Source organism: Ambystoma mexicanum, chromosome 4p (genome assembly GCF_040938575.1).
Source record: "Ambystoma mexicanum isolate Mex_15411 chromosome 4p, UKY_AmexF1_1, whole genome shotgun sequence".
Taxonomy (NCBI): domain Eukaryota; kingdom Metazoa; phylum Chordata; class Amphibia; order Caudata; family Ambystomatidae; genus Ambystoma; species Ambystoma mexicanum.
This window is the reverse complement of record NC_090927.1, coordinates 494,002,501-494,029,900: the sequence shown is the minus strand read 5'-3', so window position 1 is coordinate 494,029,900 and position 27,400 is coordinate 494,002,501.

Sequence of the window (27,400 nt, the reverse complement as noted above, 5' to 3'; positions counted from 1 at the left end):
CATGAGCAACTAGACACAAACAAGCAACAAAACAAACACTGTATCATTTACCTTCCGCAGTACATCATTGCCCTAGAAGTGACCGGACTTGCACTTGGAGTCTGGAAAAGAACAAATTCCATCCATCCCAAATGCACCCCGACCCCATGCCTTACCCCTGTATGAATAATATATGGTGTACCTGACCCCCCTGCCCAGTTCCCAAGGTGAAGCGTTGACCATACATACCAAGCCCTCGAGTTTCTCAGCCTAATCCTTGTTACTAAAGAATGCGCAGTAATGTATGGTAAATATGCAGTGCAGACTACTTATAGTAAAGCAAAGTGACCTAATATACCTTCAAGATGCCCCCCCCGCATGTTCTAAGGCCCAGTTTACAACTACTCGATATATTCAATCTGTGCCATCCAAGGTTTTGCTACTATTGTAAAAAGGATAATTGAAAAAGCAATATATAAAATGCTTGTGTGTGGTGTAACAAAAGATGATGTATTATATGTAAGTCACGTAGGGTATCGAAGCAGATTGTTGTATAATTGAAATGCCACATTAATATGCTCCTCTTGAAGGTATGACTCAACCTGATACTACCTCATGTTTTATTCGTCCACCTCTCTCATGAATAACACGTATTAAGATTGACCAATGTTTTGAATTGTATGTGATATTGTTATCGTTATGAACTTAGTAATATAGACCATGTAAACAGCAAAATATATGTACTTTCCCTAACACTCCTGGCTTTAGCATTCATCCCCTCCCAAATGGTATAGTGTGCAGCCCTGTGAATAAAGAGTTGCTTAGAACTATAAAGCTATCTCCACCTCCTCCCGCTGGTGAGTGAGCAGCGCAGCCTCACCTCCCCACATTCCTGATGGACCCCCTTCAAGTATTCACCTCCCCCATGGCAGAGACTCACATGGCCAGGCCAAATGAATTATGAGCTACCTGGTCCTAATTCCCACCACCTTTTGTCAAACGGGAAATTATATCGTGCCTCCAATTGTGATGAATATTTGTATATTGGCCTACGCCAAGCTGCTTGTAAGCCACTTGCGAAGAAATCCGTGTAGCAAGGTCCCGACCTTAGAATCAATGTAAACTGCCATTTTAGGTCAATCCGCCATTTTAGGTTCTCTCTGCAAAGTCACCCTGTGAGCTAAAATGGTGGACAGTGTAATTCCGAAAATGTAACATGGCCGTCTTGACCTCTATCTATAAACTAATGTTTAACTTGCCTGCAGGCCACTTGTTGGAGTCATGAACTGAGACCTTGTCCTTCGCTGACCTGTGTGTAGAGGATTACTTGAGCCAACAAAGCCAATCCATGAGCACATGTTAAACACAATGTATTCAAATACTGAACTGAGAACACTTGTTTAAACTACATTGTATAGATGTTTGAGAAGGTCTCTATAAGAAATCCTAAAGTACACTGTAGCCAATTAGGCTTGTTAAGTGAATACATTAAAGGAAAACCCTAGGTGCACAGATGCGTGAACTCAGCATGAACCCTAGATCTGTAATGTATTAACAAATATTAACTGTGAAATGGGTTGAACATCGTGTTTTCAAGGGTATAAAGAGTGCGACTATTCTAATGTACAGTCCCACTCACTGAGCACACCGAACCACGCAGGAGTTCGCTGTGTTGTACTGAGGGCCGATAGCTATCTGTTGTTTTGTCCTTTGAAACTGTTCAGTATAAAATAAAGATCTTTGTATGTTCCTTTGTAACCCATGTTCAGTGTATTTCTTTTTGGGGTACTCAGACTCGATATTTTCTCTTTGTTTTCACAGTTGGCACCCGAATAGGGACCCTCAAGATTGATGCCGGATTGTAGAAGGTTGACACACGCTATCGGACCGGGATCGGACGGTGTGACAAAATAAGGGGCCCCTTCTGAAAGAGACGCAACACCTCAGCAGCGCTGCACGACCCGATCCCTGGACGATTAGCTTTTGGTCCGAGACGGCATCTTGACGAGGGTCCACTTATCGAGGCGGACAGATTTGCCGAAATCACCAAACACAAGGTAAGATTAGTTAGGTAAGAATTTTGAAATCCGATCGGATCTCCTTAGGATTGATCAGGTAAGTCGTGACCCGATTCCTAAGTATTCTGATAATTTGTTTTGGCGCATTGTATCTGCAAATACAATTATTGACCAGGTAACACCAATAATTTGATATTCCTGGGAAATTGTCTGCCTGCTTCAGGGCGTTATTCCGAAGTGATAGGCAATCTTTGGAATTTAGCCATCCGGCACCACAGGAGTGGTCGCCGGCTTGTACTATGTACTGTAAGCATGGCATTGGAAGTATAGTGTTTAATGATATTTGGCACAGACAAACCTGACATGCCTCCGAACTTCAATGGCCAATCAATGGTAGTTTTGAAATCCCTCGTATTGAGTATTTAGAGTCAATTTTGTTAAAGAAAAATTCTAGACCTGCAGCATTTGATGCTTTGCAGAATTGGAAAAAAGAAGCATTACAGCAGCTCAAGAGTAGAGAAAAACATGCGCGCCGCCATAATAAGAACGCCGAAAAAGCGTTGTTATGTGACCAAGATAAGCAGTCTGAGTCAGCTAGGAATATGGATAGGGCTTTCTCACTTGGCATTCAGAAAATCTATCCCTCTAAAGATTTTCATGTTTCTGATGAATTTATTGATAAATTGTTAAAGGAACGAAGGCCTTGTGCCTCTGCGCCACCTCCGTATGTTCCTCTTCCTTCCGCTTTGCCTCTTCCTGCTGTTATTCCTGCTCTTCCTGCTGTTGTTCCTGTTGTTCCTGCTCCTCCTAATGTTCCTCTTCCTCCAGTTGTTGTTCCTCCACCTCTTCCTACTGCACCAGTAACAGTACCTCCATTGAATTTACCTGCCCCCCCTTCCAAGTGGTCTTGTACCGCTTGTAGTCGATCAGGGTGTGGGGTCAAGGGTTGTCACTCGTAATACTGTACCTCCAGATACAAAGCAGAATTTGATTGCATGGGCTAAGCATTGTATAGAGAGGGATGATCGAGCTAATGTTCTTGACACACTTTCTAATATGGATGATTTTCCTGAGAAAAATGTTTTCATTGAAGGTTTAGGTATTCATTTATGTGTAATGTGGGTCAAATTAAATAATGCAGATCTCCCACAAGGGTTGAGGGATCTAAACACTTTAGCGTTTTCAAGGGACACTGTGGAGAAAGTACATGAGCATGTCGAGAGGATATTTGAGTATAGAAAGGAGTTGGAAAGCTTACAGAATGAGGATGACGATGAGGAAAGTATGTATGTACAGAAACGGTTCCTTCCTTGTCATAAATCGATGCCCAAAGAAACACAAATTTGTATGAAAGACGCGATTAGATGGATCTCAGATATGTCGATAACTCCAGTTGAGGTATATGACACGTATAGTCAGTATACGCTAGAAATGCAGAGGAAAGTGATACAGGTAATGATAGAGTACCTGCAGGATGAATGTGTAAAGAGAAAGATTAGTTGTCCCACAGAGTTATTGAGTATTTATAAGAGAGCTTTTTCACCTGACACTTCTTCGACTGCTTTACCGCTCGACTTGGCTCTGTTGCTTAGTAAGCGTTCGGAGTTGCCCACTTCTCAGTTGCCTATGAGAGAGGTTCCTCCGACATTTGTCCCGAAGGTTGAGATTGCGGCTCATACTGCAACGAATGCAGGTGCTGTGAACATTCCTGCACATTATGTATCACAGTTTGTTAATGTCCCATTCTCAAGACTGGAAGTGAATACTATTAGATAATCTTTTCCTGACAAAAGGAAAAATCCGACATGATTCTATAAAGAAATAGAGTCTGTCTTGCAGTCCTCAGTATTCACCTTGGGTGATATTGATCTGTTATTTCCTGTACTCCTGCCCGTAGATATGTGGAAACAGGTTTGGACTATAGATGACGTACCAGGGTTGGGAGATACATGGGCTAACATAATTAGACTTGATGGAGAAAGGCTAGCTGGTGAGAGACCGCCCCAGGTGATACTAAGCTTGCCTGATAGAATCATTGCAAAATTGAAAACCATAATTTCCGAAAAGAGGATTATTTGGGACAAGCTTACGGCCTGTGTCCATGGAAGTCTGAGGGTGCTACCAAGTTCTTTAATCGGTTCGAACAGGTATTCTCGGATTTCAGTGGACAAGACTTAGGCACAGAGTCTGGGAAAAGATTATTTGTGGACAAATTTGTGCGTGGATTTTTGCCTGACATCCAGTCACAAATGATGTCTTCTGAGAGCGCTTGGCAGGCAAAGTCCCAATCAGAAGTACTGCACATGGCTCAGTACTACGAGAATCATGTCAACAATAAAAAGGAAAGAGTCGAGAAAAGAAAAGGTGATTTAAAGACTAAAGTACTATTACAGCAAATTGTTAGAGGCCCTAGAGGGGGTAGTTCGCAGATTAGAGGTCATTATGTTCCACAAGGTAGTGTGCCCTTGGGTCCTGTGAACATTAACCAGTGTGCCTATTGTCGGCAGGAGGGTCATTGGTGCGCACAATGCCTGATCCTTCAACAAAGGTCAAATAATGCATTCGGAAATATGGGTAGATGATCCAGAAGTCGCCCGGGTGCAGGGGGCCCTGGTAGAGGTCAGTTTGCACAGGATCCACAGCAACCTTTTTTGCAGGATAATCAGGTACCAAGTGTGGATACTAGAAACATATTTGATCATCCTTCTGCTGCTTACCTTTCTGAAAAGCTTCCTTTTGACGATATTCTGTTTTGTTAGGATTGCCCGAAACAGGGTTTGGAACCTACACCTATTCCCGTTAATCAGAAATGTCCCTACGTTGAAATGGTAGTGGGAAATAGGAAACATCTATTTTTGGTAGATACAGGGGCACAGAAGTGTTCCATTGATCATTCTCGGGTTACAAACATTCCACTGTCAGGGCAAACCACTGTTTCTGTAGGGTTTTCTGGCACACCGGTTGTTTGTCCATTTTCTTCACCTGTACCTATTTCTTTGGGTCCCTTTATGGACCACTGTCCATTCCTTTTGACTTTGAATTGTGGAGAGAATTTGCTGGGGTTGAATCTGTTGAAAGAATTAAATGCAGTAATTCATTGTTCTTCTGACGGAGTGCGTTTGACGATTTCACCACAGCAACTTTCTGCTTCTCAATTCTTAACCAGACCTTTACCGCCAGAATTCAGTGATGTACCAGAGAGTCTATGGGCAATTGACGAAAATGATGTCGGTGTTTTATATATCGAGCATGTTAAAATAGTCTTGAAACATGGAAAAATGCTGCCACATATTCCACAATATAAGATTTCAGTTGAGGGCGAGCATGCTTTGAAATGCATCGTTTCCGATTTTGTACATCAAGGGGTGTTTGAGGGAATTGCAGGTAGTTTGTGCAATAGTCCGATTTTGCCCGTGTACAAAAAAGGCGATAATGCAATTCCTTTTCATTTCATAAATGATTTGCGTGCTATTGATAAGGTCGTCGCTCCGCAATTTCCAATTGTGCCTGATGTGACGACAATATTAACTATGATTCCGGCTACAGCTACTTACTTTAGTGTTGTGGATCTGAAGAATGCTTTCTTTAGTATTCCTATACACAAGGACAGTAGATACTTGTTCGCGTTCACCTTAGGGGGACGCTCGTTCACCTTTACCCGTGCACCGCAAGGTTACACGGAAAGTCCTAGCATCTACAGTAGGGCTTTGAAAGAACAGCTTCATACCCTTGAATTGCCCTCTACTTGTACATTGCTTCAGTATGTTGATGACTTGCTTTTAGCTGCAGACGCTGAGAGCGCTTGTAAGGTGGGCACTGTGTTATTGCTTATTCATCTGGCTAAACATGGTCACAAAGCTTTACTTAAAAAGTTTCAAAATTGTTGTCAGGAGGTCGCCTATTTAGGCTATCTCCTGTCAAAGGAGGGAAGAAGATTGACACCTGAACGTATAAAACCCATTTCTGGCATGTCTGTCCCAAATACGCAGAAAGAAGTTAGAGCCTTGATATGTATGGCTTCTTACTGTAGGTTGTGGATCCCAAACTTCTCACTAGTGATTAAACCGATGTTGGCTTTGACAAAGAAGGGCATTTTTTTGCCATTGCCGTGGAACGCAGAACACCAGCAATCATTTGATCTGTTCAAGACTGCATTATGCTCAGCACCAGTTTTGGGCACACCAAATTATGAAAAGGCCTTTGTGTTGTTTGTGCATGAATGTGATGGATGTGCTTTGGCTGTATTAACGCAGGAACATGGAGGGAAGAATAGGCCATGCGGTTACTTTTCTTCTGCCCTTGATCCTGTAGCATGCGCTTTGCCAAGATGTTTGCGAGCTGTCGCTGCTGCTGCGTCTGTAAAACAGAGTGAGGGAATGGTCCTAACCATTGATCTAACCCTGATGGTGCCTCACTCTGTAGATGTTCTACTGAACACAACCCAAACGCAACACCTCACTTCCACATGGTTGATGAGATATGAATTGATCTTGTTTGCTCCTCACATACAAATTAAGAGGTGTTGTGTTCTTAATCCGGCTGAACTCTTACCTTTCTCACAAGGTACTGCTTGCAGTGAGAAAGAGTCACATGAATGTCTGTACACTACCGAACAAGAAACAAAGGGTAGAATCGATCTAAAGGACACTCCTTTGAATAATCCACAAGGGGAGCTGTTTTGTGATGGCTCCTGCTTCAAACTCCTGGATGGTACATCCACAGCTGCTTATGCAATAACCACATTGAGCACGGTCGTGGAAACCAAGACAATCACGCATAACTCTGTGTAGGCTGCAGAGATTATAGCATTGACCTGAGCTTGTGAACTTTCTGAAGGGTTTACAGTAAACATATATACTGATAGTCAGTATGCCTTTGGGGTGGTTCACAACTTTGGGAGACTTTGGTCAGAGAGAGGGTTCTTAACTTCACATGGTACAAAGATCCAGCATGGCTCCCTAATAGTACAACTGCTCTCAGCGCTTGCGCTCCCTACTCAGTTAGCTGTCGTGAAATGCGCAGCACATCGAAAGATTATAGATGATATAGGAAAAGGGAATGGTTTTGTTGATCAGATAGCTAAACAGACTGCCACCATTTTCTTTATGGAGATGTATGTTTCAAGGGAGACTGTAAATGCCTATGCAATGGACGAAGGTGTTGGGTCCGTAAGGGATATCCAAGCCGATGCCACGTTAGGAGAATCCAAAATGTGGGCTGAGGGCTTGGGGAAACTCGATGATGATGGGTGTTGGGTGGATGTAGTTGAAGGAAAATGGCCACTTCCTGACGCATACGTGATGATGATGGTCGTCATGGGCATGGCCCTACACATATATGTGCCCAGAAGGTTACAAAAATGCTAGAAAAAGTTTGGGCGAATGACAAAATTTCAGAAATAGCTCAGCACTATGTCCAAAATTGCATGATCTGTTTACAGCACAATGTGGGAAAGGGAACATCAACTCCAAGGGGAAGTATCGGGCCACCTTCTGTCCCCTTTGAGGTCATCCACTTTGATTTTATTGAAATGGAACGGTGTAATAATTTGAAATATGTATTAGTTGTCATCTGTGCTTTTAGTAAATGGGTTGAGGCTTTCCCTGTCAAAGACGCTACAGCCATGACTACTGCGAAAACCATGTTAAAAGAATATTTTCCCAGGTTCGGGCTACCAAGAGTCATCTGGTCGGACAATGCTCCACATTTTGTCGCTGCTGTAATTCTGCAGATATGCGTGGCATTACAGATCAACAAACGGTTCCATTCGGCCAGACACGCTCAGAGCGCCGGACTAGTAGAAAGACACAATGGTATCATCAAGAACATGCTCGCTAAGACGTGTGCCGGCACCAAACTAAAATGGCCGGACACCTTACCGATCGTGTTACTAGCCATGCGTACAACCCTTCAAACTAAGACTGCGCTCTCTCCATTTGAGGTGGTAATGGGGAGAACTGCCAATATCTGGAACCTCCCGAAATGTCGATCTTTAAAGAATGTCAAAAATGTACTTCTTTCAGATTACTGTAGCCAGTTGACTAAAAACCTGTATTTGATTTATCACCAGGAGCGAGAGGCTTTACCTGTGCGATACGAGGGCCCGGGCCACAGTATTCGGCCGGGAGATTGGGTGCTCACCAAGGCATTTGAGCGTTCTTCTTGCCTTGTACCTCGTTGGCAGGGCCATTCCAGGTCCTGCTGGTCACACAGACGGCGGTGCGTGTCGTAGGCCGAAAAAACTGGATCCATGCGACACATCTCAAGAAACTTCCTCACCCAGTGCCACACGATACAGAAGAAACAGAACCCCTCGCTAACGCTGCAACCAATGATCCTGAAGCAGTAAATAGTGTTGTTAGTGCATCAGAGATTCTCTCTGAGCCTGTGAGGCTTGGGGAACCTGTGATTTCGTCTCCACACTCTCCAAAAGTTTCGCTTCCGGAAACTGTTGTTCCGGATCTTCAATCTTCACTTGCTCTTGATACGCTGCGTCCAACGGGAAGTGACGACACATTGTACTCGGATCAATCAGTACCAGGAACAACAAGGTGCAATTTGCATCCAAGAAAATAGTCTTATGGCACGGTTCAGCTGTGCATTCGAAGGAAATTCATCAAGGGCTTGCTTTTTGCCCAAGTAATTGTTTGAGAAAAAAGGGGATTGTGTTGGCTAGGGTTGTGGAAGGACTAAGAAGTTGCACGGCCGGGAGGTCGCCAGCTAATAACATTGGGGTTTTTCGTTTGAAGACTACAATGCCTGCAACCGCTATCGATCGTACCGGACTGATAAATGATTGTGTGACCTGCCCGGAAAATGGACAAATCTCTTGGGCCCCGAAAACGTATTGCTGTCTTTTTATAATGATAATTGGTTTTATAATGGTCACTGTCTTAGGCCTTTGGCATCTCGAGGAAGTACATCCATTAGAGACCTTGTTACTGACTGAAAATGTACCCACTGTTTCTACTCCCTTCGTGCATTTGCATACTCTGTCTCCTAGAGACTCCCAGCATAGACAAAGATATTACAACAATACCTTGTTACTTATAATGAATGCTACACATGCCATTTTTAATAAATCCAACTGCTGGGTCTGCTCGCATTTACCGCAACACGGGGATAAGGGGCTAGGTTGGTATATTCATCCTTAACCTTTGACAACTGCTTGGTATGCTTCTCTTAGAGCACTGTTCTTTGGCCGTTGGAACGATAGCATCTCGGGGAACTTTGATGGTACTAATTTGAATTGTTATGAGAAACGTGTTCTGACTCCCCTGGGATGCTCGCTTTTCGCAAATAGGAGTAAGCTTAACGTTGCTTCTATTAGGCCCTCTGATAGATTGTCTCATCTCTTTAAATCTTTGATTTCCTTCAAGATGGCTCCGATAGGCAATAAGGATGCCATGCCTCCTTCCTACACTGTTAACCATAGCCCTGATTCAGTTTCTTTCTGCATACAGAGGAATGGTACTCAGTCAATGGGAGATTTTAAAGGTTGCGCCAACGTTACGTATTTGACTGGGGAAGACACACCTTTGTATGTAGGCAAACCTGTCTACTTTGTTTGCGGTAATGTAGCATTTCCATGGTTACCCAGGGATTGGCAAGGAACTTGTTCTTTAGGGATCCTGTTACCCGGGGTGTTTATAGCTAGTACTGTAGATGTTTCAAAGGCTCGTCCTCGGCGGGATGAGGATGGTGACACTCCAGCACAGGTCTTGAGAGATGTAGCAAAACCATTTGTGCCATTTTGGGGGCAGATAGCGAATTCCGAGGACATCAGAAGACTAGCGAGAGTACTGGAGAGAACCATCAAATGGGCCACGGACATACTCTACAATATGACATTAGAACAGAAAGCAATAAGGTTAGTAGCACTCCAGAACTGGATGGCATTAGATGTCATTCTGGCTGAACGTGGTGGAGTGTGTAAATTAGTGGGGTCCGCTTGCTGTGTTTTCGTGCCAGATACCTCCCAACTATCTTCAAGGCAAAACAGAATCTGCACGTCCTAAGTTCAGAAGTGCATGGTCCCGAGGGAAACTGGGACTTTAGCGCTTGGTTCTGGGACTTCTTGCGATCTTGGGGTTGGAAGGTGCTGTCGGTCTTACTGATCATTTTGGCAATTCTGTTGTTTCTTTGCTGTTGTATCCAGTGTTTATCTAGTATATGTTTGATGGGTTCCATGTGATATTTCGCCGCAAAAATATTGCGATGCAAAAATATCGCCATGTTTTTGCGGTGAAAATAACACATTGACCCTGCGGGGGACACCCCCGCAAACCTCGCATTATTTTTTATATGCGGGGGACACCTCCGCAACCCCCGCACCTAATATTTTCGTCACCAAAAATATCGCCTATGGCCGTTCCTGACGACCATATGTTTGGCGATATTTTTGCTGGCGAAAATATTACCTGATACCGTTCGATGCTAGGGGGATGTTGCACACAGGCAATAGGTACAATAGGACATAAGGTACATGCCCCAGATAAAAACTCCAAAGAATATGTGTTAAAAGAAATCTTAGCAACTGATCTAATAGCAATAGATATTTCCGACAGTGATTTAGGGTGCATGGACGATGATACATGGAGTTGTTTGCAAGAAGATTAGAAGTAGTTTAGCACTTGGAATAGGCCAAAAGGAGGGTTTGTCAAATGGGAAATTATATTGTGCCTCTTATTGAGATGAATATATGTATATTGGCCTACGCCAAGCTGCTTGTAAGGCACTTGTGAAGAAATCCGTGTTGCAAGGTCCTGACCTTAGAATCAATGTAAACCGCCATTTTAGGTCAATCCGCCATTTTAGGTTCTCTCTGCAAAGTCACCCTGTGAGCTAAAATGGTGGACAGTGTCATTCCGAAAATGTGACATGGCTGTCTTGACCTCTATGTATAAACTAATGCGTAACTTGCCTGCAGGCCACTTGTTGGGGTCATGAACTGAGACCTTGTCCTTCGCTGACCTGTGTGTAGAGGATTACTTGAGCCAACAAAGCTAATCCATGAGCACATGTTAAACACAATGGCCCTCATTACGACCTTGGCGGAGAACCATGGTGCTATTAGCACCATGGTCCATGGCGCTAAGCTGCCAACTCCGCCATGGTGGTTGGCGGACTTACCGCCCCATTCCGACCTTGGCGGGGCGGTAAGTCCCCAATCCCCATTTACCCTTCCCCATTCCCATTTTTGCCCCATAGGGCATAATGGGAGTGGGGAAGGCGTTAATTACGCCACCGTAAATTACGGTGGCGTAATTAACAACGAGGTCCCTTAGCGCCATGGATTTTAACACCTGCTAAAAGCAGGTGTTAAATCCGCCATGGCGCTAAGGGAACTCGTACTCAGGCGGTAAGGGTCGGCGAAGTTTACGCCGGCGTAAACCCCTTACCGCCTGGGTCGTAATGAGGGCCAATGTATTCAAATACTGAACTGAGAACACTTGTTTAAACTACATTGTATAGATGTTTGAGAAGGTCTCTATAAGAAATCCTAAAGTACACTGTAGCCATTGAGGCTTGTTAAGTGAATACATTAAAGGAAAACCGTAGGTGCACAGATGCGTGAACTCAGCATGAACCCTAGATCTGTAATGTATTAACAAATATTAACTGTGAAATGGGTTGAAAATCGTGTTTTCGAGGGTATAAAGAGTGCGACTATTCTAATGTACAGTGCCACTCACTGAGCACACCGAACCACGCTGAAGTTTACTGTGTTGTACTGAGGGCCGATAGCTATCTGTTGCTTTGTCCTTTGAAATTGTTCAGTATAAAATAAAGATATTTGTATGTTCCTTTGTAACCCTTGTTTGGTGTATTTCCTTTTGGGATACTCAGCCTCGATATTTTCTCTTTGTTTTCACACTTTGAGGTGCCAGATTGGTGCCCCCACTGACCCGATGGTATCCGAGTTCACCCCAAAACCAACAGACCACAAAGGCAGTTGTCCGTCCTCGTGCAAACATCCCTTGGAGTCATCCTTTACTGCATCAAACAGAGTAAAATGATGAAGACGGCCTGACCCATGCCCCCTGATAAGACACCTGGTCCCACGAAACTAGACCCCTTGCTACTAACAATTTTATGATGATATATAGAAACAGCCTCCTATTACATATTGTTTTCCTGTGTCCCCACATAGGTATTAGGTTAATGTGTTAGAAGTTTTAAATAACAACTTGGTACAAGTGAATGTGATTAATGGGTATGAAAGGCCACAAGGACAAGTTTCTAGAACTATCGTGGTAAATCTTCACTGACCGCCAGCACTCACGAGCTCCACCCCAATGAGCCCAGCTGACTGTAGGGGAGGAGTGGTCCAAAAGACCCCCCCTTGCCTACATCCCCTCCCCAGGTGAGGGCCATGGCTCATTGGGCGTCCCCTCAGACCACCCGGGCCCAGGTGGTGGAGGGTTCACGTGCTGAAGACATCGCCCACACGTATTGAATTTAGCTAGGCCCAGAAACCATTTTGTCTATCAAAGATGGTGTGAGCTCAGCGCACTGTAGCGCGGCCCCCACCCTCGGAGAGTTTCAATTATCCCTGTCGCCGCAGCACCCTGGCAGATCCGCTGTGAGCCCGTTCCCACGAACAAGACGGACATGAGCTAGCATAAGATACTAACACTGTAACATTTCATCGTCCACAGTGTATCACTGCTCCCAGCATGACCCGGTCAGCGAGGCCTGGGTGATGGGAAGAACTGTAGAATGGTCATCCGATGAAAGCAGAAAAATACCCAAATACGAATGACAAAAACTACTTGTAATACGTGTATCCTTTCCATAAAACTACTTCTACTAAAGAAACCTGTAAAATTGTGTAATTATTGTAAGAAACGCATGTTTACATGACACCAGCAATGAAGGACCCACACCCCTGCAGGGGTGTGCACATGATAAAAAGCATTCCGGGGGATTATTCTCTATATGTATCATTGAAAACCGTACACCCCGCGGTCCCGCGCCATAACTGAACTAATGCTGCTAGAGTACAGGGGAGGACGAATGTAACTATACATAAGACTCGTGTGAAAAGACGCGGGCAAATGCGCCAGTCATGTGTACATGTCTACAGCCCTTATATGCCATTACCGCCGCGTACAATGGCGGGTCTCGTTCTCTATGCTCCACCAACCACACTACTACCTCACGTAATGCAAATATATATGCATGTTACTAAATGCTGTAGTTGTTAAAACACAATGTACTAGTAAGGTGCTCAGACTGGCTATATTCGAGAGACATGTAGTGAGTTGAAATGTATGTTTTCAAGTGATCCAAATGAGTATTATAAGAATGTTCAAATGTTTATGATGTTCTCACCAAAAGTCGGCAACACACGAGAAAAATACCTTTGTGAATATGTGCAAGGCCATTTCCCCCCCCCACCCTGCAAAGTCTGCCAAATAAGAGAGCTAAGGCCTGCGCCACGCTGCTCCACCTCCCCCAACTAGGCTGGAGCCGCTTCAAAGATTCGTAGTCCCCGCTACAGCACCCAAGGCCACGGCCTGCCACCTGCATTATTTACAGCCCAGCAGTAAACCTCCGCTTGAATACACAAATCCAAGGCGCCCCCTCGTAAACCCCACAACCCCCCGGAACACCTCACACTTATGACCCGGTGCAACGAAGACACCCAATACTGTGGCAACACACAACAGCCCATTCATAATAACTTCTAACGAGACAGAAAGACATGTACCGCCCGTCCCATGCCCGGAGACTTAGCCCCACAACCTATGGTACCGGTCAAACAGGACACTGGTAACCATGCACGGATAAATCACCATCAAACCCCTCACAAGGTGCATTCCTCCTGTGTTGCATTAACCTGTAGAATAACCTATTGATAGATTTACTAAAGAAGATAACATTGCAATGACTGAATGACTGAGGTGTGCATGGCATAGGGCAAATAAGTCAGGAAAAGACATTCATCTCTGACACTGGCCACAATGGCACAACAACACCGCCCGGATGAACTCAGCTGACCTGCCAGGCCCAGCCCAAACCACGAGGCTGACCAGTGACGTCCTCCAGCCAAGGCCAACCACATTGCAGCAGCACCTATAGTTAGTCATCGCCACCCAATCCCATTGAACTTGTGCCCCTTATAGTATGTAGGCACTGATGACGTTTTTTGTAAATATATACGCCTGTCTTTGCTATTGTCAGACAGAGCGCTCTCGGAGTTTGCAGAGTTCTTTGCATGCCCTATTCTGATTGATAAACTCCCATTTAAGCTCACCCGCACTCTGTCTTGGCTTTATTCCCGACTTGGGAGAGTCCGTCATTGTCTCTCATTGTGGGGAGGATCGTGCTGGCTGGGGACGCTTGCCTTCAGTGGTGACCCCGAAAGCGTGATTATTATTATTATTATTATTTTTTCCCGACCTAACATTACCGTCCCCTTTTGGCACGAGAATCTCCGGTCGAAAAGGGATACGCACGGTGCGTCGGCTCCGGGAGGCTGCCCGCCAATGGCGACCGGTACACTAAGAAGTGCGCACTCAATAGAGAGAGGGTACGGGATCCAGGTTGAAAAATCCCCTTTGAGTACCGCTCGCCGGGGCTGACTGTTGAGCGGACGGCAACACTGCCTGGACGGACCCAGTTTCGGAGACTATCGGTTCAAGACGGGCACGTGAGTATCGAGTGCGAGCGATCATAAAGGGAGTGGAGGAAGAAATCTAGGACAGAGAACGAAGAGGGGTAGAAAAGGGGGGACGCAGATCCACTAAGGATCATCCTAAACTTTCTTTGCGTTTTCTTTGCATATGGCCATTAGGATTACGAGGTGAATAAGAGATAAAAGTGACGGGAACCTAGCTCCGAAAGGGGGTGGAAGGCGGCGCCGCATAGTGCTATCTTGACTAGTACTGGGAATATATGAAGAAGTGGATAATAAGATAAAAGTGTCTGGCAAAGGGGGACACGGAGAATATATTAGTGACTGCTATTTCTTCTTTCTATTCTTTTCTTTAGGGTTGGGGGGAAAAATAAAAGTGAGATCAGTACAAAACGTTAGGAAGAAAGTAAGAGAGAGAGTCCTACTAGAAGAGGGACGAGCAGACCAATATATATATATATGCGCATCCATATATCTGAATAAGACGGACAGGGACAGCCGGCTAGGGAGGAAAGGGAGGGCAGCTTGAATTGTGAATAGAGTGTTACAGAGAGGTGTGTGCACCTCGTATGCGTCAGAAGACAATTTGGTGCTGTGGGTGTGTAAAATGGTTATAAATGTATAGTAATTGAATGGTCATGGTAAGTGTGGCCGGATAAAGCTTCTTGAAGACAAAAATGACAAGGTGAAGTGAGTGTGTACCTTTTTGATTTCCGGGTTAATATTGTCAAAATCACTGATGGTTTGCTCTTGTATGTGCCCCCCCCCAAAGAGAATAGAATAGAGACTGTGTACAGCTAGTTTTGTATTGCGCAGGCAGGGGGAAGGGCACAAAGGAGCCCATTATTGCGCAGGCAGGGGGAAGGGCACAAAGGAGCCCATTATTGAATGTGAAGTAGAAGACGAAACCCATATTGGTAATAGGTTTACATTGTAATTGTGGACACACAGAGACACACAAGTACTAGGAAAACACAAAGATGGGGGCCGAAACACCCATATCACATATCTGTAAGAACCTACCAGGGTACGCGGAGCGAATTAAGAAATGTCATGACCAATGGATAACAGAGCTGAAAGGAGAGGGGTTACCCCAGATATGGCCCGAGGGGGGGTCATTTGATAAAAGTGTTCTGGATATGGTGGCCACATGCATTTGTTTGAAATACAAGGGGAAGCAGTTGCACAATAGGAGGGAAATATTAGATCTCTGGAGGTTATTTGAAGAGATACCACCGCCTAAAGCACCAGCATCAAATCCTGACCTACCATCCACCACTGACAATCCACTGATGATACAGAAAGATGCTAAAGAATCGTCAAATGTAGAGCCACAAATAGAGGTAATAAGCTTGTACCCGATATTAAACAAGCCTGTGCCCGCAGAAGGGTATAGTGACCCCACTTATGTCCCTCCCCTGACAACTACTACACCCCACCGGCCAACGGCACCCCCACCATATGAAAGTACAAGGGAGCGAGCCCAGGCATGTACACAAAGGGTGGACATAGAAAAGCTAACAGATGATTTACAATCCAGACTCTCAATAGCGAAAGATGAGCTTGCAAGGATAAAAGACATATGTGAACAAACAGCACTTAATGCAGCAAGATCAGGGCGCACGTCTAGAGCGCCGAGTGAGAATAGAACACTTGAAGACGGGTGGAAAAAAGGTGAGATACTGTTCAGAATTGAGGAAGAACCGACACGAATAATCGAAGTAGGGACACGAGAGGGAGGTATTGATAATGAAGAAAGGCCTATAGGGGACAGAGAGGAACTACTATGTGATATAAGGGACGATTTGGAAGAAAGCGATTGGTTGAGCATGGCAATGGGAGGGGGAAGTGAAGGGGTGGATGGTACATGTTCAATGAGAACACTGGATGATGAGTGGACGGGGCGATTAAGGAACAGGGTGGGGAAAATGGCATCACTCGGAACCTCAGCAGCCAAAACGGGTGTAGATGCAACGACAAAAGGAAGGCTACAGCTCCCATTGATACATAGGGGAGGAGGGAGGCCGAATTATATCCCATGGGCTCAGATGGATAAAGCCAATTTATTAAAGCTATTGCCCCCGTTATCGGGAGGGGCAAGTAAGTGGATATACGCCTTTGAGAAACACACTGCTGGGGTACCCCTAGCAAAGAGGGGATGTGAAGAGCTTGCTTGTATCAGCAGTGGGGGATCAGGCTGATAGAGTATGGGTCAAGGCCGGTTTCCCGGGAGTAACATTAGACTACGACCGCCATGACGGGGCCTCCTTTAACACAGTGCGTGCAAGGGTGTGGGATGCCTTGCGAGAAACGTTTCCAGATACGCCAGACTTACAGTCAGTAATGCAGTGTACAATGAATGACGGGGAGGAGGCTATGGATTACATTTTTCGGGTCCAAGAGATGTGGAGAGCAGAAACGGGCACGCCCTGGCATCAATCGACATCTTTATTTTACTTCATTATAAAAAGAGGGCTCCCAAAGGAAGTGCAAAAGGCGCTCGACAAGATAGCAGGTATTGAAGCGAAGGGATGGCCTGAGATTCAGAGCATAATAGTACACCATTGTAAGCGAATAAAGGAAAGGGAGAAGGAGGTGGCGCAGAAGAGATTGGCAGACGAAGCAAAACTAGTGCAGACAAAGTTGGTGAAGGTCGCAGCGGCTGTAGCCGCACTCCCCCACAGCAGGGAGGGAGATGAGGAGGAGGAGGGGCTGGTAGCAATACAAGGTAGGATGGCAACTAATTGGGCTGGAGCAGGACAGCGGCAGTGGAACGAGCAGGAGCAAGGCGGAGGTCCGCAGTGGCAAGAGTGGACCCCTCGAGGGGGACGAGGTGGGTACAGGGGCCGAAGAGGAGGTGGACCGGGGTACGGGGGAATGGGAGGAAATGGATGGCAGGGCCCTAGAGGTGCACAAGGGAGTTGCTGGAACTGCGGAAGATGGGGGCATTACTCTAGGGAGTGCAGAGCCAGACCCAACAACGGGTTCCAAGAGGTAGAACAGTATGGCCATCCCCACCCGGGGAGCCCATATGGTCTTCCAATGGGACAACAACAACCGAGAAACCCAGGCCAAGGTAATAATGAGCAACAACAGGGGCACCAGTATAGAACACAGAACCACCCACCAAACAATGACAACATGCAGTACACGCCAGGCAACCCTTTTGCGACAACAGCAAACGGGGCCCCCGCACCAGCACCTTACAACGGAGTGTCAGTAGTTTCAGGAAGTGTCTTTAATGAAGGGGGGGCGATGAGACACCCCGCATAGGACAGCCCACAGAGAACACTTGCGTGTCCAGTTCTATCTACCACCTACGATGCAGCAGAGGAACCATTGGTAGGGGCGCAGATAGGAGACAAGCAGTTCATATTCATGGTGGATTCGGGAGCGGAGAAATCATGTATCAGGGAGGGCCGGTTCCCGTTATCTAACCGGAAGTTAGAGAAGCAGGGGTTCTCTGGGGCTGTAATTGAAGTTCCTTACACAGAAGCATTGGACGTAACAGTGGGGGGTAAGACTGTAAAGACACCCTTACTGTATTATGAACACTCACCAATAAATTTATTAGGGAGGGATCTCCTGAGTAAACTCAACATGACCATATCATTCACTGAGAGAGGTATAGTGTGTTCAACACCCGGAATATGCCCATTGCGTGCAATGTTGGTAGTACAAGCCCACACGACCACACAAGAAGTACGAGGTTTGCCGGAAAACGAGGAAATGTTTATTGAAGGGCTAAAGACATTGGCCCTCATAATTCCAGAGCTGAGGAAAATGGATTGGAGGATTCCAGCGGAGTTCCTCTTCCGCCCCATAGTGTGCCCCGACACAGCACCAGAGTCAGTGGTATCATTAGACTTGCACGCCGTACAGGTATCAGCGAAAAGGATTGCGGTGATTGGAATAGATATGGAAGGATGTGAGTGGCGTACAGTACTGTGCACGAATACCAACATCGCCCTAAGAGACGTAACAGATGAGGATCTCTTTTCAGATGCAGAGGGGGATGGTGAAATTGTAATGGAAATAGCGATGCCCTGTGACATTTTGATTCAAGCTAGGGAAATCCCTGCTCAACTGATGGCAGTGGTAGGAGCACCGCCGTCATTCTTTGATGATGACATGAGACTCGTACCAAATAATTTGTGGACAACAGGCCCCCATGATGTAGGGCTGTTGCATGGAGTACAACCTGTGATAATAAAACTAAAGCAAGGAGCAATTCTACCCCGAGTGAAACAGTATCCATTGTCCCGTGAAGCTGAACAAGGGATAAAAGAGACAATAGATGCACTACTAGCACAAGGGATAATAGTGCCTTCAAACTCCCCATGTAACACATGTATTTATCCAATCAAAAAAGCAAAGGGAGGGTCTTGGAGAATGATACAGGATTTACGCCCCCTAAATGATGTAATTCAGAAAGAGTTCCCTTTGGTCCCGAACCCTGCATCAATATTATGCAGCATCCCAAAAACGGCATCACACTTCACAGTAGTCGACTTGAAAAACGCATTTTTCTCAATCCCCCTGGCTGAAGAGAGTAGATACCTGACAGCATTCACACTGGGGGGAAAGAGATATGAACACTGCAGATTACCGCAGGGATACTGTGAGAGCCCAAGCATATTCAACCGCATATTGCATGAAGACTTGGGAAACCTATCAGTTGAGAGTACGATCATTCAGTACGTAGACGATTTACTAGTGTGTGCACAAGACGAAGAAACATGTAGAAAGGATTCAACAACGCTCCTGACTCTATTGGCCAATAAGGGGTACAAGGTAGACAAGGAAAAGCTACAGTACTGCCTGACAGAGGTCTTATACTTGGGACAGCTGATATCAAAAGATGGAAAAAGGATAATCCCCGACAGGGTAGAAGCGATAAGATCAGTAGAAGAACCCACAACAGTGAAAAACATGCAGAAGTTCTTGGGAATGTGCAACTATTGCCGAGCATGGATATTAGATTATGCAGCATACATGAGACCCCTACTACAAGCACTCAAAGAAGCACAACAGGAAAATAAAAAAATAGAATGGACAGAAGAAATTAGCGCGTCATTCAAGTCATTAAAAGAGTTAATTGCAAGCGCTCCAGTGCTAGCAAATCCTGATTATGGACGCAAATTTTACCTATTCTCACACTGCAAGGGAACACTCATGACAGCTGTTCTGACACAAAAGACGTCCCTAGGTCACAAGCCTTTGGCTTACTATAGTGGTACTTTAGATGCCGTGATGCAAGGCCATTTCGCGTGCAAGCAATCACTCGCTGCAGCCGCGTTCGCGATTGAGAAAAGTGCCACAATAGTAATGGGATGCCCTGTGACATTGTTTGTGGAACATTGACTATTTGCAATACTTGAGAGGTCAAAAAGCACACTGACGACACAGCGGGCAACAGCCTATGAGATCATATTGTCTAGCGCCAATATCCTTGTGGTGAGATGCAAGACAGTGAACCCTGCAACATTCATTACAGAAGCATGCACACTAGAGGACATGCAGGACCACGATTGTGCAACTTACACAGGAGAACGAGGGGAGGACACAGTGGTGTGTGAGAACGCTCTGAGCGAGGGGGAAGTGTACTTCGTGGATGGGTCTGCATCGATTGATGTGGACACGGGAGAAAAACATGTTGGTATGGCAGTGGTGAGGTTAGAAGACGGTGAGTATGAAACACTAGTACAGTACCGCCTCCCATCACATTACTCCGCACAAGCAGCAGAACTGATTGCGCTCATAGAAGCACTACATCCAGCAAAGGGTTGCGCAGTGACAATATATACAGACTCAGCTTACATGACGACGACAGTACATGGAGGTCTAGCGAGATGGGGGCGGAGGGGATTTCGACGGGCAGACGGAACACCAGTACAGCATGCAGAATTGTTGAAAGAGTTAATTGAGGCCCTACAAAACCCTACTGTGGTAGTAATAGTGAAGTGCCAAGCCCATACATCCAACACAGACGTTGTGTCCTTGGGAAACGCGGCAGCAGACGCTGCCGCCAAGGAGGCTTCCTATTTTCAGAAATATGAAGCAGGTGAGTACATGCTGCAGCACAAGACAAACGAAGAACTCCCAGAAGGGTACAACATGATGCCTGTATCACAAATACTAGAATTACAGGAAGGAGCTAGTGCAGACGAAAAATTAATGTGGACAAAACGAGGGTGCAGCAAGTCGGCGACAGACTTACTGTGGCGGCAAAACAACTCAGGGAAAGTGGTAAGGCCAATCAAGTTATTGGAAATTGCGTTTCAACAACTACACTTCCCTGCACACAATACCAAACAGCACATCGCAGCAGAAATACAGGAAGAATGGTTCGTGCCCTGTCTCCAGGAGCACGTATCTCGATTAGCGATGGAATGCACAACATGTCAAATATACAATTCAGGAATGACATTACGCACGCTCCGGGGAACAATTCCAAAACCCATTGGCCCATTCAGAGAGCTACATATTGATTACGCGGACATGGGGGAAAGGTGTAATGGAGCACGGTACATGATTGTGGTTGTATGCCCATTCTCAAGGTGGATAGAAGCAGGACCATGTGCACGACCTGATGCCAAGAGCACTGCAAAGTTCCTAGTGAGGGAAGTGTTCCCGCGGTGGGGAATTTGTGACGTTATTCGCTCAGATAATGGCACTCACTTTGTAAATGAGCTTTTCAAGGAAGTTACTACATTATTGGGAATAAAACATAAATTGTGTTCGATTTTTCATCCTCAAAGTAATGGCGTAGTGCAGAAGATGAACGGACTGTTAAAAGGCAGGTTATCAAAACTATGCTTTTCATTGAAAAAGAATTGGATTTACTGTCTGCCCCTTGCGCTATTTGTGCTCAGAAATCAGCCAAGCAAAGGCCACCATTTGTCCCCGCACGAGATCGTGACTGGGAGACGAATGAACACAGCACACTCTCCACTGCGCGAACACTCAGATGCACACAGGAGCGCTGCGATATTGGGAGAAGAGTTCACAGAATATTTGAAGAAATTGACAAGGGCAGCGCGCGCAATATCAAAACAGCTCTCTCCACCCTTCACGAGAGAGGAGGGAAACATAACAGGGCCTGTCACAGAGCCTGAGCAACAGCTACAGCTGATGCCGGGTGAATTCATTTATGTCAGGAGTTTTGTGCGTCGATGGAATGCACCACGGTTCCATGGCCCATACGAGGTAGTGTTCTGCACGCCCACGGCAGTAAAAGTAAAGGGCCTAAAATACTGGGTACACTTGACAGATGTACGAAAAGCATATAGTAATGTGCAGGAGGAGGTAGATGAGGAGGCACAGACAACAGCAAACGATGCAGCTGAGCAGAATGTCTGAGTATGAACTTGTGTATGTGTGACAGTAATGGATCTGAATAGGAAAATGACTGATAAGTATACTTGCATTCTTTTTGAGCTAAAAAAAAAACAAAAAAAAACGTTTTTTCTTTTTATCTTGTGGACTTATATGTAATTAATGAAGTGATCAAATTATGATGTGTTTACACCCTTGTCTGTGAATACCCTTCCCTGCAACCCTACCCGCTTCCATTCCCTGTCCATATATAACTGGCACTGGTAGTGCCCACAAAATGTTTACATTCATGCACTTAATGCACTTTTATAACTCGAACAGGAACTACCATGGCATCTAACGGGCAGCCTGCAACGGATACATTTACTAGAGTTAGAGAGTGGTTAACTGAGAAATGCAGATATTCGTATGAATGTGGACTATCAGTGTGTATTACATTGCTTTTTACACTAATGTTTGGCCTGGTTACATACTGGTTAATAGCGTTCATCTCTATCGAGATGAACGAGGGGGGAGGGACTAACAGCACTACTGTAAGTAATGCAACCACGAGTGTAAATACTAAGGAAGGTGACTTCTTGGTATGGGACGGGACGAAACTTGTATGGGGATATTATACAACACCATCCAATGCTGTCATGATAAAAAACGAAGAGCTACAGGGTGAAATGCAAAATAACACAGTGTCCCCGCCAAAGATATCTAATTACAATGCTCACAGTCTAAACGACCGAAACCCCTCCGCCATATCCTGGCTGTATAACACCCCTACCAGCCAACCTGCCCCCATAGCTATAGACACATTGTCAAATAATAGAATGGAAGAAAATGGAAGAATGAAAGCAACACATGAAATATTATATGATGATTGGGTGAAGGGGGGCGGGAAGGAGAAAGGGGGGACTACTGTGTCTATCACCCTTGAAGCCGGGAAGTACATTAGGAAAAGAAATAACAGAAGAAAAAGGGGAGCGGAAAGGAGGAAGTATGATGAGTACTATGGGTTAGGATTAGATAGAATGGAAGACCCACGACACCCCCACCAGACGAATAAATGGTATGCGGATATGAGTGCAACAGCTAAACAAACAACAAACGAGAGCTGCTATGTCTGCTCCCTCATTCCCCATGCTTCAGGTACATCCAAAGTATTGCTACCCAAAGAGTTGCCAATTATAGATGCCCAATGCCTCCTTCATCTTACGTTATGCAGGATTAAGAACACCTTCCAGGCACATGGAGTTACTTTTAGAATGATGCAGAACGAGAAAACTTGCATTCCAAAGACGGCAGGGGTGGTATGTCTGGAGGAACCATTCTTTGTAATACAAGGGACACTTTTTTCGGACAACAAGTGGTAGGACGAAGAAGTAATGTGTAAAGCTGAAGCACTGAGAGGTGTGGCACCAGAGAAATTGCAATGGATAGAAGAAACATGCACACCAGTATGGAAGGAACACATTTCAAAACTAACTTGGGTGACCGCCATTGAAAAACCCTTCAAAATGCAGAACAAAATAGACTATGAACTATGTTTTAAAGGAGAGGGGAGAACCTCCATGGGGACAAACAAGAACTGTAACAAGACCCCCACCATCCCAGATCTGAGAAAAGGGACAGCGGCCCTGATGGACACATACTGGGTATGCGGCAACCAGGCATACCTGCACCTTCCCCCGTCATGGAGTGGCAGCTGCTCAATGGCCACTCTGCATTCAGCCCTAATGGTAATACCAGAAAGCCACATCGATGGGAGCAAAAAGACACAGGAACGCATACAACAGAGTGCAGCCCAGCTGACCGCGGAGTCACAAATGTATGTCCTGTCTTCCGGGAGCAAGGGAGAGGTGCTGACCCGTAACAGACGAGCATCAAACTACATATCAAAGGCATCATCAGAACTGTTGGCTCAGATCCCAGACAGATATCGATTATTCAGCTCAGCAGAAACATTCTTTGCCTCCCTCATCTCAAGTGTCGAAGCAAGGGCAAACGCAAAATGGCTCCAGATAACACGCTGGGAATTGATTCAGCTGGCAAATGACACTGAAGAAGGGTTCAACGTAATAAAAGTGGAACTAAGGGCTTTACGGCTGATAACAATGCAAAACAGGTATGTCTTGGACCTGTTGACGGCGATGGATGGAGGTGTTTGCCGAAAAATTGGAAGTGCCTGCTGCACTTTCGTACCTTCCGAAGACGCAGAAAACGGCTCCCTGTCCCATGTGATCGAAGCAGTACACAACCTAGGAGAAAAAATGAAAATGGAAGGTGGAGCAGAAGACAGTACGTGGTTCAATAACATCTTCTCCTGGGTCCCCTCATGGCTTGGAACGACTGTGAAATTTTTGATGCCAGCTGTGGTGTTCCTCCTTTTAATTTTTTGCATGTGCCAGGTGGGTCTTCGATGTTGTGCTAACGCAGTACCTAATGGTGTAATGATGATGGTGACAATGGGCAACACCCGTGGGACAATGCAAACTATGCAGGAAGTGCAGGTACAAACCGGAACTGATGATACACCCAGGTATCAGCTAGTGCCTAGGTATCATGACAAGGATATCATAGACAAATTGTGGCACACCACCATCAGAGAGCCCCGTATACTAGAATGGTATCAGGAGGTGTGGGTAGACTTGGAAGGAGAGAGCAGATGTATATACCTAACCTGTACCCCAGATGAATATGCTAGGAGGGGTGAGAACTTAAGGGGGTTGTGCAGAGCCTGGATGCCGATAAAAGGCACACCAGCATGGGATGAGGCAATTATGGACGAAGAAGAGTGTAGGAGATTGAATGAGTTAAAGAATTCGTTACTTAAGTAACGAAAGGGGGGAAATGTAGGGGAGGAGTGGTCCAAAAGACCCCCCCTTGCCTACATCCCCTCCCCAGGTGAGGGCCATGGCTCATTGGGCGTCCCCTCAGACCACCCGGGCCCAGGTGGTGGAGGGTTCACCTGCTGAAGACATCGCCCACACGTATTGAATTTTGCTAGGCCCAGAAACCATTTTGTCTATCAAAGATGGTGTGAGCTCAGCGCACTGTAGCGCGGCCCCCACCCTCGGAGAGTTTCAATTATCCCTGTCGCCGCAGCACCCTGGCAGATCCGCTGTGAGCCCGTTCCCATGAACAAGACGGACATGAGCTAGCATAAGATACTAACACTGTAACATTTCATCGTCCACAGTGTATCACTGCTCCCAGCATGACCCAGTCTGCGAGGCCTGGGTGATGGGAAGAACTGTAGAATGGTCATCCGATGAAAGCAGAAAAATACCCAAATACGAATGACAAAAACTACTTGTAATACGTGTATCCTTTCCATAAAACTACTTCTACTAAAGAAACCTGTAAAATTGTGTAATTATTGTAAGAAACGCATGTTTACATGACACCAGCAATGAAGGACCCACACCCCTGCAGGGGTGTGCACATGATAAAAAGCATTCCGGGGGATTATTCTCTATATGTATCATTGAAAACCGTACACCCCGCGGTCCCGCGCCATAACTGAACTAATGCTGCTAGAGTACAGGGGAGGACGAATGTAACTATACATAAGACTCGTGTGAAAAGACGCGGGCAAATGCGCCAGTCATGTGTACATGTCTACAGCCCTTATATGCCATTACCGCCGCGTACAATGGCGGGTCTCGTTCTCTATGCTCCACCAACCACACTACTACCTCACGTAATGCAAATATATATGCATGTTACTAAATGCTGTAGTTGTTAAAACATAATGTACTAGTAAGGTGCTCAGACTGGCTATATTCGAGAGACATGTAGTGAGTTGAAATGTATGTTTTCAAGTGATCCAAATGAGTATTATAAGAATGTTCAAATGTTTATGATGTTCTCACCAAAAGTCGGCAACACACGAGAAAAATACCTTTGTGAATATGTGCAAGGCCATTTCCCCCCCCCACCCTGCAAAGTCTGCCAAATAAGAGAGCTAAGGCCTGCGCCACGCTGCTCCACCTCCCCCAACTAGGCTGGAGCCGCTTCAAAGATTTGTAGTCCCCGCTACAGCACCCAAGGCCACGGCCTGCCACCTGCATTATTTACAGCCCAGCAGTAAACCTCCGCTTGAATACACAAATCCAAGGCGCCCCCTCGTAAACCCCACAACCCCCCGGAACACCTCACACTTATGACCCGGTGCAACGAAGACACCCAATACTGTGGCAACACACAACAGCCCATTCATAATAACTTCTAACGAGACAGAAAGACATGTACCGCCCGTCCCATGCCCGGAGACTTAGCCCCACGACCTATGGTACCGGTCAAACAGGACACTGGTAACCATGCACGGATAAATCACCATCAAACCCCTCACAAGGTGCATTCCTCCTGTGTTGCATTAACCTGTAGAATAACCTATTGATAGATTTACTAAAGAAGATAACATTGCAATGACTGAATGACTGCGGTGTGCATGGCATAGGGCAAATAAGTCAGGAAAAGACATTCATCTCTGACACTGGCCACAATGGCACAACAACACCGCCCGGATGAACTCAGCTGACCTTCAGGCCCAGCCCAAACCACAAGGCTGACCAGTGACGTCCTCCAGCCAAGGCCAACCACATCGCAGCAGCACCTATAGTTAGTCATCGCCACCCAATCCCATTGAACTTGTGCCCCTTATAGTATGTAGGCACTGATGATGTTTTTTGTAAATATATACGCCTGTCTTTGCTATTGTCAGACAGAGCGCTCTCGGAGTTTGCAGAGTCCTTTGCATGCCCTATTCGATTTAGATAAAACCTTTTAACTTCACCGGCACTTGTCGTGGTCTCATTCCCTCCTGGGGTGTTTCCTTTATTGCCTCTCATTACGCTTTTTTTACCTCATTGGGATAACAAAATGTTTGCCAGAGCACGCCCAGTACACTGGCGCCGATAATGCCGAAATGTCTGCTAGCTAAACAGGCAGGGTTTGTTCCCGGGAGGTTAATGTCATATGATCTGCAGAGAGTATTTTGTCTCCTGTCAACTCATAGATCAGCAATCCTCTGTAGTAGCAGCACTTCTTTATGCTGAGAAGGTCTTTGATTGGATAGAATGGCCCTTTCTGTTAATTGTCCTGTGGCATATGGGGATGAGGGAGGAACTTATATGGATGGTATCGCTGTTGTAAAAAGGCCCAGTCATGCTACTGCGAGTGAATGGCAAGCTGGCGCTACCTATTGAGATGGGGGGCACTGAACAGGGGTGTCCACTGTCTCTGCTGTGGTTAGCCGTTGCAGTGAAGCCGCTTGCAGAGCTGGTTTGCTCAAGAAAGACATATAGATAGAGGGGTGCAACTGTATACACATAAGTTGTCGATATCTTTGTAAGTGGATGACTTAATTCTGTTCCTTCGAGACCTTGCTGTCAATTTAACACCTATACTGAGGGACATCCCAATTTTCAGG